A 12,598-nucleotide genomic window follows, 5' to 3' on the forward strand; every position below is an offset into this window, starting at 1 on the left:
TCAGTAATTGGTTTTGTCCATACCATGCAAAACTCACATCATTGCTGTGTCGAAATTGAGTACTTTCACAGTATTATTAGGACCAATGCAAAGATTTAAATCTACTCTTTCACACTGTCAATTTGATAAGCTGTTCCTGGTTTGGATGGGAAAGTAACAGGTTTTGGAGCCCCCCCCAAGGAATCAAGACATTTCTAAGAGTGCAGGGTAGTGTTAACAAGGACTGGACATCCTTAAATGTGCAGGTCGTCAGATCCTGCAGCAGTCACATACACTTCCTGCGGAAGCAGTGACCCAGTCCAGGTGGGAATCTGCTGATCTGCATGATCTGAAACAGTGGCATCCACACTGTAGATGAGTGCTCTTCTGGCTCATGCAGAGAATAAATTCAGGCTGACAAACATCCTTAAATGCCAGTAAAGGAAATTACCCATAAGCTTCCCAGAAACTACACCAAACATGCTCAGAACCATGCTGCCGGCTGCAGCAAGGATCACAATGACAGGGAGTGTGATATCCATCCAAACACTATATCTTGCAAGAACTGGGAGGAGCAGTTCCTCAGCTCATGTTCTGCTGCAGCTACTGGGCTAGGCTGGTGGGGTGGGGAAGGATAAATTCCCTGGCTGTCATGGTTAGAGGTTGCCTATTCCTTCCCTGAAGTCCTGGTGAGGAGGATCATGTCAGCGCTGCTAGGCAGAAGAAACAGAGGAAAAAGGGTTTAGAGAGTCAAAAGATTGCAGACAACTTCTGCAGATCTAATGTGTTTGTGCTTTTGGGGAACATGTGAAACACAAGTGTACAATGTGGGCAGAACTTCATGTTAATGCAAAAGACTTGCTGGAAGTAGCTTTGTGAAGCCAAGCTAGCGGCTGTTTGGTGTGTGTGCATAGACAGCAGTTTCACACAACGCTTTTTCCCAGCCACACAAGGATGTGATGTCTTTCTGGGAAAGAAACTGCCAGTATGATATGTCCATGGTGGCTTAGGACCACCCACAGTTTTATTTCTGTCCCTAATGCTGTACTGTCACTGTCTTAGTATTTGGTGGCTGCCTTGTGCCATAAACCTATCTGATTCTACCTTGTGGCAGTGACTCAAAGAATGAGCAAAGCAAACCCTCTCCTTCTTGCACTGCAGAGCAGCCACACCAGTGACTGTCTCCCACTCTGCGACTGCACACTGGAGAGCAGTGCCAGCTTTGAAGTGGCAGGCATAGCAGTGCTGCTCACCCGTGCGAAGGGAGATACCTGATATGATGCATACAGAAGTCCTCAGAAAATGCGAGGACAGCTGTGCAGCTCACCGTGTGTTGCTTTTGCCAAGTTTGATGTGTGCTGGTGATGTGGAAAAGACATAGCGAGTGACAAGAGGTCTCAGGGATACTTTCAGAGGATGCTGGATGATCTGGTCTGAGCCAGGTGGCTGCTGGTCACTTTTGCCCTTTCTTAAGGGATTTTCCACTCCCAAGCCCAAGTTTCACTACTAGCACACAGCTGCTGTTTGCTGAGCTACAGCAGACAAACTCAAGTGAAACAAGAATTTGAACCTGACCTAACAGGATAGTATAGGTTTAGCCACGACCTTAATGTCGAGTAGAAAATAATTTCATATCAGCCAATCGTGCTTCATCAAACAAAAAAGCAGGGCCAGAAGAGGAACCTAAGGAATCATAGTTACTTGGTCAGTACAGAGTGCTGAGAAAGGATCTAAACAGTCCCCAGGATCTTGGTAAGATTGAAACTTGTTTTGCCAGCATTGCAGACGGTATAGTTAGACTATTAAGAATGGATATTCATCAGGAAATAGCAACGTTTGTTTTCTTTCCTCCTTTCTGTCTTCTGTCTGAGAATAAGCTGTCACCATTGCAGCTATTATTTATAGGAATTTAAATGAAATGCCAAGTACAGAAATATTTCTTTCCTTACCACTGACTCACTCCAAGTACTGTGGTAAATTATCTTCTGCTTTTCTTTCGGTATAGCCAGTAAAGTTGACTTTTGTCCTATGATAGCAGAATTTATCTTCAGCCTCAAGTTGAGGCTTTTTATTTGTCTGATTGTTTTTAATTGCATTTCTGAAGAGGTACAGTGTATTTTAAGTGCCTCAAGTGGAGATAATTGACATTTGCATTGCAAAGACAAATTGAGTAACTCTGTGCTGAGGGAAACAGGGGGCACATGGATGTCTTTGCAAAGGAAAGCGGGAACACCTTGGAAGAAATAGGATCTTTGAACAGTAAGATCAAGAAACTGCTTCTGAGGTGAAGACTGTGCCTATTATTGCAGTGCTGGCTGTTACTGATTTACATTTTTCTCTGATTTTGGAAAGTTTTGAAGAAATCATATAAGCTGAATCCTTGCTGAGGTTGTAGTTCATCTACTCACACACTTTTGTGAGGAAGCACTGTACTATATCTGGAGTCCCGCACTCCGAGAGGTCACATACTCTCTGAAAAATGAATCGATGGATTTACTGGCCTGCAGCTGCCAAGCAACTCTTCTCAGTTGTGCTAATTTGTTGTGGCAGGATTAGTTTACATTACCTTTGCATTTTAAAGAGCAAGACTGAAATCTTTATTGCCCCCTCTTCAGGGCAGTTGAGGTAGAGTGAAGTTAACCACTGAAAGACAGGGAAGACACAGAAGGTTCAGTGTGCATATGAAGAAGTTTCTCAATTTAATAAAGCAACTTTGGCTTTTGAGTCTAAGCATGACTAAAACTGGCTTTGATTAACATTTTTCTTATGTGCTTGAATTCCCTGAACCCATCCTAAGTTGTCCTTAACACTACAAAGATGATCTTGACTTAAAGTAGATATAACCTTTGCATTATGTAGGACTTATGTATTATGCTATGGAGCCATATAGACTAGGAGGCTCTAACAAGAATCTTAACTGTAACCAGCTTTTACAAGTTGTTAAATGAATCATTTTTCACTTAACTTATTAGATTTTTTTAGCCTCTTTTTTGTCGTATTGTTTCCTCAGATTTATTAATTATTTAAACACATTAGACAGATGTTTTCGAACAATACATTGTGGATACCAAAACCATATTCTGTATAGATTCTTCAGTGATCACCTTAGCAGCCACTTGTAGGAAAACATTAAATGATGTGAATAATGTCTCTCAGTTTGCTTTCTTCTCCCATATTCTTACTAGAGGGAGGTGTATATTTTGTAGAGTTACTTGTTTCGAAAAGGTTTATGTTTGATGAATTTGCTTTTCCTTGAGCATTATAGAAGCATGGGTTGGGTTGGTTTGTTGCTATGTATTTCTTTTGATATAGACTGTAACGGGTCTGCGTGGCAAGGTTTTGGTAGCAGGGGGAGTTACAGGGGTGGCTTCTGTATGAAGTTGCTAGAAGTTTTCCTATGTCAGATATAGCCAATACCAGCCGGCTTTAAGACAGACCCGCTGCTGGCCAAGGCCAAGCCAAGCAGCGACACCGTTTTTCGCCTCTGTGATAACGTATTTAAGAGAGTGAAAATGTTGTTGTGCAGCAGTAATTGCAGCGAGTGAGAGGAGTGAGAATATGTGAGAGAAACATCCCGCAGACACCAAGGTCAGTGAAGAAGGAGGGGGAGGAGATGCTGCAGGCGCCGGAGCAGCGATTCCCCTGCGGCCTGTGGTGAAGACCAAGGTGAGGCAGGCTGTCCCCCTGCAGCCCATGGGCGGTGGAGCAGATGACGGCCTACACCCCGTGGAAGGCCCCCATGCCAGAGTAGGTGGATACCTGAAGGAAGCTGTGACCCTGTGGGAAGCCTGCACCGGAGCAGGCTCCTGGCAGGACCTGTGGCCCGTGGAGAGAGAGAAGCCCACGCTGGAGCACGTTTGCTGCTAGAGACCCCGTGAGGGGGGCTCACGCTGGAGGTCGGTTCCTGAAGGACTGCACACCATAGAGGAGACCCACGCTGGAGCAGTTCATGAAGAACTGAACCCGTGGGAAGACTCATGTTGGAGAAGTCATGGAGGACTTTCTCCCGTAAGAGGGACCCCACATTGGAGCAGGTGAAATGTGTGAGGAGTCCTACCCCTGAGGAGGAAGGAGCGGCAGAAAACAACAGAGTGATGAACTGACCCCAACCCCCATTCCCTGTTTTCCCCCCTGTGCCGCTGGGGGGGAGGAGGGAGGAAAATCGGGATCAAAGTTAAGCCCGGGAAAGGAGGAAGGGGTGGGGGGAAGGTGCTTTAAGATTTGGTTTTATTTCTCATTACTCCTCTCTGAGTTAATTGGTAATAAATTACATTTCTCTTCAGTCGAGTCTGTTTTGCCTGTGATGGTAAATGCTGAGTGATCTCCCTGTCCTTATCTCAACCCCACAAGCTTGTTGTTATTTTTTTTTTTCCTCTCCTCTCTCCTGTCCAGTTAAGGAGGGGGAGTGATAGAGTGGCTTTGGTGGGCACCTGGCATTTTGGCCACGGTCAACCCACCACACAAACAATTAAAAAATCAGTATACACTTGAAGCAGTAAATAAGAGGCTTATATCTCAGGAAGATCATTTCATTCCCAGGTGAATTCCATAGAAACTCCAAGCAAAATTTGCCAGACATCACTTTAATCTCAGAATCTTGGTGGGAGTTGTCAAACCGCAAAGACAGACACTGGATCTAAATTAGAGTGAAAATTTATGGGAAATTTCTGAGACACTTAAGGCTCAAAGACTACTGTCCAGTTTCTGTGGTCCACAAAAATAGTGAATGGAGGTACTTCATTCAGTTTAAGAAACAGTGCAATTTGAGAAATAGTAATTCTTTTGGTCTCGGTAGATAAGTACTCGAGCATATGCTGTGAAATTCAACCTTAAGCGGACTTTCTGCTAACATCTATGTAAGTCATACAGAAAGACTTATAATGTCATGGAGAGGAACACAGCTAATTCATGTGATGTTTGGGCAGACTTCTGAACTTTTACCCTTTATTCACCCAGTTGTAATTCTGAGCCTGCTAAGGCTGCACTACTAAGTACCCGCTACCTCCATGAAAGCCAGAGTTTGCAAAAAGGGTCAGCATCTCTTCCCTGTATCTCATATGTTAGTCACCCCTCATCAGGTCGCAGAGTGCTCAGGATGTCCAGCTGGCTATCAACACGCAGTTTCTGCTCCATGGCTTATGAATTTATTTGAGCCAAAAGGGACATTTGGGAAAGAAATGAGTGAGAAAAAGGTAAAATACACAAATTAGGTTCAGATACATTGTCTTAAATATATAATGCAGATTGGCTTGGTTTTCTAATCCTGCAAGTCTAGCCCCAAAATTGTCCCTTTTTAAGAAATGATTTAGAGGAACCAGGCTATGCAATTTCAGTGGAATTATTCTGCCAGTTAGTCAGACAAGAGATGCAGAAGCTCCTGAGGGCTCAAGAAGGCCCCAGTCTGCCAACAGCTTGCACCTCCAGCTCATTTTACTCTGTAGTTGTGGATGACCCCTGCAATATTTTCTTATTCACTTGTTTGCTGCAGTTTTTCTCAGAATATGTGTACGCTGCCAGAGCTCCAAGCAACTGGAAGCAAATCATGAGCCCATGCCTAAACAATCTGCCTCTCAACAAAACCTACTTGCTGGGGTGTGGCATGATGTTAACTACAGCAGACCTATGGTTGGCTAACAGTGAAAGCAAAGCTTCATGTAATCTTATACAGAGAGCAAACAGGCACCAGGGCTTTGTATTTCTAGGTGAAAGACATTAAAGAAAACTTTTATAGTACAGTTTATAGGAACCAGCTTCACACATATGTGAGCAAAAAGGAGAACAGTCTTCTTTCTCTTGACCTTTCTAGCAATGCCTCAAGCATCTTTACAGCAGACTATCCCCACTCAAGTGCCTTCATCAGACAAAACCACGCAAACGCCAACTGTATAGGAGAGGAAATGGTAGGGCTTGTGCCTTTCTACCTCTGCTGCAACAAATATACAGGGCTTTGTCTATCACATGTGTTCATACAGATAAAAAACATTGCTAAATGCACACACAACCCCAAAACACTTCTCATCACAGACCACAAACACCTCCTTCACCACTAAATGAAAAGGGAGCTTTAACTCATCATCTCTCAACTTTCCAGACTAGCTTTTCCACCTCTAACATCTCACACTTATTTTGTGGTCAGCTTCAGGTTTTCCATAGAGAGCTCAGAATAAACTCCCAGGACCCACCATAGACACTGCTGAGCTCCTGTCCAAGCCAGTTGTGGAGTCATTGTAACTAATGAGGAGATTCCTATTTCTGACTGTAAATGCATGAGCAGGCCTGGTCTGTGGTCCAGCTGGCATACAATCAAAGGTCTATGAAATGTCACTCTCTTTGAAGGTTCTTGAGAAGAACCAAGTGCAGGGGACAAGTTTCACCCTCTCGGCTTTTAGACTAGCACTAAAGGTTACGCTGGAAAAGTTCCGCTTTCCTGGGTTATTCACTTCTGTACAAAGATAGCTTGTATCAACTGGCAGTGAGACAATCTGGAGGTTTTACAGACCATTTGTGTGAGAAATATGCTAAAAATCTGGAGATTTTAGTCATTTTAACCAGTTTCATTTTGGTGATGTGACCTCATAATCCATTTAAATGAGAATTAGCACAGCCATCCAGAAACTCCAGCTTAATGACACTAGCTCAAAATTAACAGAACAACATCTATTTACCATGAAGATATAGGACTGATTTTTTTTTTTTCTCTAGAAGATGTGGGGTTTTGTTTAAGAAGTACATACCTAGTTTTTGGATTAAAACATTGGATTTTCAAATGTAAATTTGGAGTTTTAAATATAAATGACACGGATTGGTTGAAATGTCCATGTGAAGAAGAAACAATGAATAACACTTCTTATCTGAAAATCAATGTTTTGTCAAAATTTCAATTCCAGCAGTTGTGTTGTTGGATTTTTCTTTACTGAAACAAATTAACTGCAGGTAGGGATGTTGCTAACACACTTTCTTATGGTAGAGAAAGAGTTTAACTTTTGTCCTGAGCCAGGAAACTCCCATCTCAACATCAACCAAGAATTACTTTCAGACAAGGATTCTTCCTCTCTATGAGAAGCCATCCATTGCTGCTGTGTACCAACATACCAAAATACCCACTCACAATAGATGGCAGGCACAGTGGCTGAGTCTTACATTCTTCTACTGTAGACTGGCTTTCATTAATCAGCTAAAAAATGCAAGGGAGCAGTTAGTTAGAGAAGAAGCCCTGCCTCGCAGCTGTGACAGTCTGCCATGACGCATCTATTGCATCCAAGCCCCCAGTCACAATTTCTTTCCCTCCATCTGGTATAAATATTTAGTACTTTTGATGTCATTGTTTCAAATGAATTGACTTAGGCTATTTAAATATTCAGGTGTTCCTTGCTGCTGATGTATTTTGAAGAAAATTGCATATCTCAAACCTTCATCTACCTGTGGGTTTTTTATGACAAAATAACTATTTTGTGATGGGGTTTTATGGTGACTGAAACAATGGCAGCCTTGAACAACAATTTCAGTATTTAATAACAGTTATAATATCCTTGTCATTCTCAGCACCAAGAGGATTTACTCGGTGCTTCACTTCCCTGTTGATGAAACTGAGAATAGCTTTGGAGTTCACTTCCTCTGACAAAATCTAATCACCTTCACCAAAAGAACGGTGGTTCTGCTCTGAGAACTTGCCTCGGTAAGGTTTTCTGATTTACAGTAGGTTTTCACGTTGTCAGTCCTTTTGAGTCCAGTGATTACCTTCAGGCTCTTAAGAAAAAAATACTGTAGTGTCAGTGGACATGAGAATGTCAGAGGAACTATTTGTAGAAAGAGGAATCATTTTGCATCAGCTCTAATGTTGTCAGCATCGGCTTGTTTATTCCACATTTTTGCTGAGGTAAGCTCTGAAAATAATTGATATTAGTAATACTTTTAAGTAGCATCCACTATTGCAACATCATTTTAGTGTCTTTCCATTCGAGGTTCACTGCTGCTTAATGCATTTGCTGCCAAACTGATTCAGGAAGAAAGAGGGATAAACAGAAACTTTCTCAAGATGGTTTTATTTCCATCTGAAAAACATCCATACAAAAACATGCAAGTGAGCCCTGACCATGTGGCAAATCGGTTGAGAAGTTCAGTTGGGCTTCTTACAGAGGAATTTTATGGTCAGAGAATGCCATCCGTGAAAACCAAATTCTGTTCCTGAAGACCTGCTTTACTTTATTACACTAAGCATTGCACTTCCTTCATTGCCCCAGCTAGCAAGGTTAATTCTGTCCCTGCTCTTCTTCCCCAGCACTGCCTGTAAGCCACCACCCGCAGAGGGTGTTAGGAAGAGCCTGCTTACTTGCTCATGCTGTGACTAACTGCTCTGCAAAGATGTAAAAAAAAAAGATCTTTTGTACTAGTAGTCAACCACTGGGGCCCAGATAAGAGGAAAAAACCTCTTTCTGAGATCTTTTGGAATACATAAGTGCTAGAAGGAGTCTAGCCTTCTTCCTCTAAAGGGGTGAAGTTGTAATGCCCTGCTTTGAGGAAGGAGGATTTAAATAAAAGGAAAACTGACCAAGATAAACAGGGCCTGAAGATCTGTTAAAAGAAAATGAAGAACACTCAGGGTTACTACCCTTTAACGTAACTCACTTTAAAAATTTTCTTCATTTTCTTCCAAAGCATAATGTGCTTTTGCAGGCTGCTTTAGAAGCAGTAAAGTTACGTTCTTGCATAAGAATATGCGTAAGGAGATAGCCCATCAACCTCTCCCACACTAAATGTTTTATGGTAAGAATGACACTGAACAGTAAAAACCCAATACTTCACTCTACGGTCTGAAAGGAAATGCAAACATAAGAGGAGAAGAAGGTAGTTTAGAATAACATTATTCTAAGGGACCAGTACAAAGTTCTGCCTTTTAATTTTGATTTTCAGACAATATTAGATTTAAAATGCAGACTCTTACTGTATTGTCCATTCTTCATCCCGACTTTTTGATTCAGATTTTGCTGAGACAGAATTTGGCCCACCCATGCAAAGAATACAAGGCAAAAATGACGTTCCCTGTGTTTCCAAATTGGTTTGAAAATCCTTCCCACTACCAGAATGAAGCTATTCTCTATGCTGCATGAAAGTCATTCTGCAGTCCTGACCCAGGCAAAACTTCTGTTGATTTGAATTGTATGTTCCTGGCTATGGGTTATAGTTCTTAAGAATTTTTTAAATATGTATATTTTTCCTTAGTGGGATGTGAAGCACAGCTGGATTAAAAAAAAAAAAAAAACAAAAAACCAGTTTTGAAAGTATCATTTGTTTTCATGCTTGAAAGAGCAGCTTCAGCTAGAGTATTATTGTGCCTGTGTATGCAAGCATAATCAACATTTCTTCTGATGACTTCATATTATATTGCTTTTTTAAATGTCTTTTTAAATGGTTGATGAAATCATCTTAATTAGATGATTTGCTTTAGCATCTGCTGCTGTTGTCATTTCCCTTTCAGTGTTTTCATTTGGTGAAAAAATTTTTTCTTCTCCCTCTTGCAAATCAACATAATATCTGTGTGCACATATGTAACTGTAGAGTGTATACGTGTATTTTTAGTACACTCTGTTCCTTCAGCTGTGCTTGGGTAACCTGCTAAGCTTCATTTCCTTGTGTCTGCATGATCATGATGCACAGCAAGGGGGGACTTCTGTAATGTGGTAAAAGAGCTGTGATTTCTCACGTTTGCTTGTAGAAATAGAAAAAAATAATCTGTCTCAACATCAGCAAAGAGTTTTTTGCAGGCTACAAAAGTGCTTTAAAATAAACACTAAGTGGTTAATGGGACCACAGTCTACTGTAAGTGCAAGGAGAATTAATGTAAGCTTTGAGTAGATCAATATTTAGAACTTTAAAACTGCTTCCTGTTATTCTCCTGACTTATTTTCAACCATCTTTAGACTCAGTCAGCTGCTGAGATGTTTCCTTTGTATGAGACTTCAGGTTTTCATGAAGAGCTTCTCACAGTCCAGCAGCATTCATTGGAAACAAGCCTAGGAGCTGAACACCAGAGGAACAGATAGGCTGGAAGGCAAGAGGCTGAGACTATTCTTTTAAGTTCAGGAAGAGCTGACCACTTTCTTCTCAGGGTAAACAGCAAATATATGAACAAATTTATCGTTTATACCCTAATGAGGATCTGGATCTCACTTTCTTTATAGCAAGAAGTGTTTGCTTCACTCCTCACCCCAGTCTTCTGAGTCAATAAATGAACTAAAATCATAACATCTTACTGTATCCTGACTTGCAGAGACTGTACAGAAGCAAGGGGAAAACCCCCACATGCTAGCATATGAATTGTTCCTCTTCATTTATTAGAAAACTCTAGATGGCACTTCTTTAAGAAAGGGAATTTTGTATTTACTTTTTTTAAATTAGAGTCTGCAGAGTATAAATTGAGTAGACTGTAACAGTGGGAGCTCTACTCTTCCACTGGCTTCCTTTCAAATGTAAAACTAGATGATATATGGAGTCACTGTTAATGGTAATCCTCTTAAGGGCAAAAGGTCCTCATGGATTTCAATGACACCAGTCTCTGACTAGTGACAAAATACTCACTGGCTTCAGGAGTTATAGAGTTGTACTAGAAGACTGGTTCTGCTCAGACAGAAATTATATGAAAACAGAGCAACTAAAACCCAAAACAAAATCTTTTTAACACATTTAGACTGAGGGCTGAGCTATAACATAAATGGAAACTGCTACTTCTCAGAGGCCACTGCTGTTTTCAAGTGAGTGCTGCAGTTTGTTTCAGCTGCTGTGTTCTGTGCAAGCCTTGTGCCCAACAATATCTCCTCTGGGGCTCCGCTGTGGTGATGGGCAGAAGGGCAGCTACTCCCACAGTCTGACCAGACGAAGGTGCAGAAGAGACACCAGGAGAAGATGGCAGCACTTTGGACATCTTCAAAGGCACAAGTACCTACTGAGAACTTACTGGGGAGAAAAATAAGAACGTGTGGACTTGAGTCATAGCCAGGGTGGTAGAGTGACTGAAGCCCAATTCCTATCTTTAAAGATACTTCAGCTCTTTGCAGCTTACACTGATTTGGAGAAAACCAACCAGTCAGTACACTTGAGGGCAGAGCTGCCATTCAGATGGACTCAGAGATACTAAAGGGTCAACAGCAATCTTGTGGAACTTCACAAGACAATGCAAAGTCCTAGAGAAGGACAAGCCCCTTGCAATGATATGGGCTGGGGACTGCCTGGCTAGGGTGGACCTCTGTGGAAAAGGCCCTATGAACCGCAACTTTTATTTGTAATACATGCTTTAAGTAGTGAAGGATAAGATTCAGCCCTTAGGAAAAATGCCTGGTCAGGAACATAGTGCAATCATTTCACCTAATACTGACCACCACACCCTGTATCAATAAACGAGAGCTATATGTTCCTACTTCTACTATTTCAATAAAAGAAGAATTACATTTTCCCTTTGGGGAATGCAGGCCCTTACTTTTTTTCAGAAAGAATTCAGATTTTCTGAAAGGAACATGTTCTATTACAGGCTTGTCATTCAGGCTGTTGGTACCAGCAAATATAGAAAACAGCTCAACTATGAACGTCGTCCCTTCCCCCTTCAATTTAACTTCAAGGCATTCAGTACCTGTTTTCATCTTACCCACATATACTAGTTACTTGTAACAATGTTTAGTAACGATGTGCTAAACAAAACAAGTTTACAAACCAAAAACATTGGGTTTTTTATCTTCTCCACAGGCATGCATATTACAGTGGTAGATGGTGTTTTGGGTGGAGTTCAGTTTGGTTTCTTATTGCCTATGGATCTCACAGCTCGTAGGTGAGTATGGCACTGAGTACATGACACTAATTTCCACAGAAGACTGGAGCTCCATGTGGCTGATGTACACATTGACATCTTACCATCAAACAAACTTACTTTATAACTGACTTACTTAAGATCAGTGTGGGGATCAGCACAGGTTCTGAAAGTCTTTTCGAGACGTCGAACGCTTTCATGTTACTAATACTAAGCATGCACTTAGGAAATTTGTCCCTGCTGAGCTCTGCGCTGCTCTGAATGCTGCTAGCTGCTGAACTTATATAAGAAGCAGAGCCCAGAGACACTGGACAAATAGATTGAAAGAATCTGTCTCTTTTTTTTCACCACTTGTTCCTGCTTTTAAAAACTTGTCCAATTTCTCCAGGACCTCTGGCAGAACATCCTCTCCCTTTCTCTTGAAGGAAAAAAATGAGTCCCTGAATATTCACTCACAGAACCGTCATAGATCAAAATCTTCCTTACTAATTAGAGTTCAACATCATGATTGCCATTGCCACCTGGCATCTGTGAAAATTTTAGCCTAAAAATCCAGATTGGGAGTCAGTAAAGAAGGAAAATGAGAAAACAGGACATGCTATCTCTCGCTGTACGTAAAACAGGAGATGGAGAGCAGAGGGGCTCTGTGTAGCACACAGAGCTCCACGGTACATTTCCTTTTTTATTACACATACATACACCCTACACCCTTCCGCAGAGTTGTAGCGCTGTGGGCCTTGGTTTGAGGTTTTCTTTGTGTGTGTGTGGTTTAGCAAACAGAATAGCTGCAGGAACATGTTTCTTTTTTGTAAAGGACTGGTTCAA

This window comes from Leptosomus discolor, chromosome 5 (assembly GCF_034619465.1).
Source record: "Leptosomus discolor isolate bLepDis1 chromosome 5, bLepDis1.hap2, whole genome shotgun sequence".
NCBI classification, from domain to species: domain Eukaryota; kingdom Metazoa; phylum Chordata; class Aves; order Leptosomiformes; family Leptosomidae; genus Leptosomus; species Leptosomus discolor.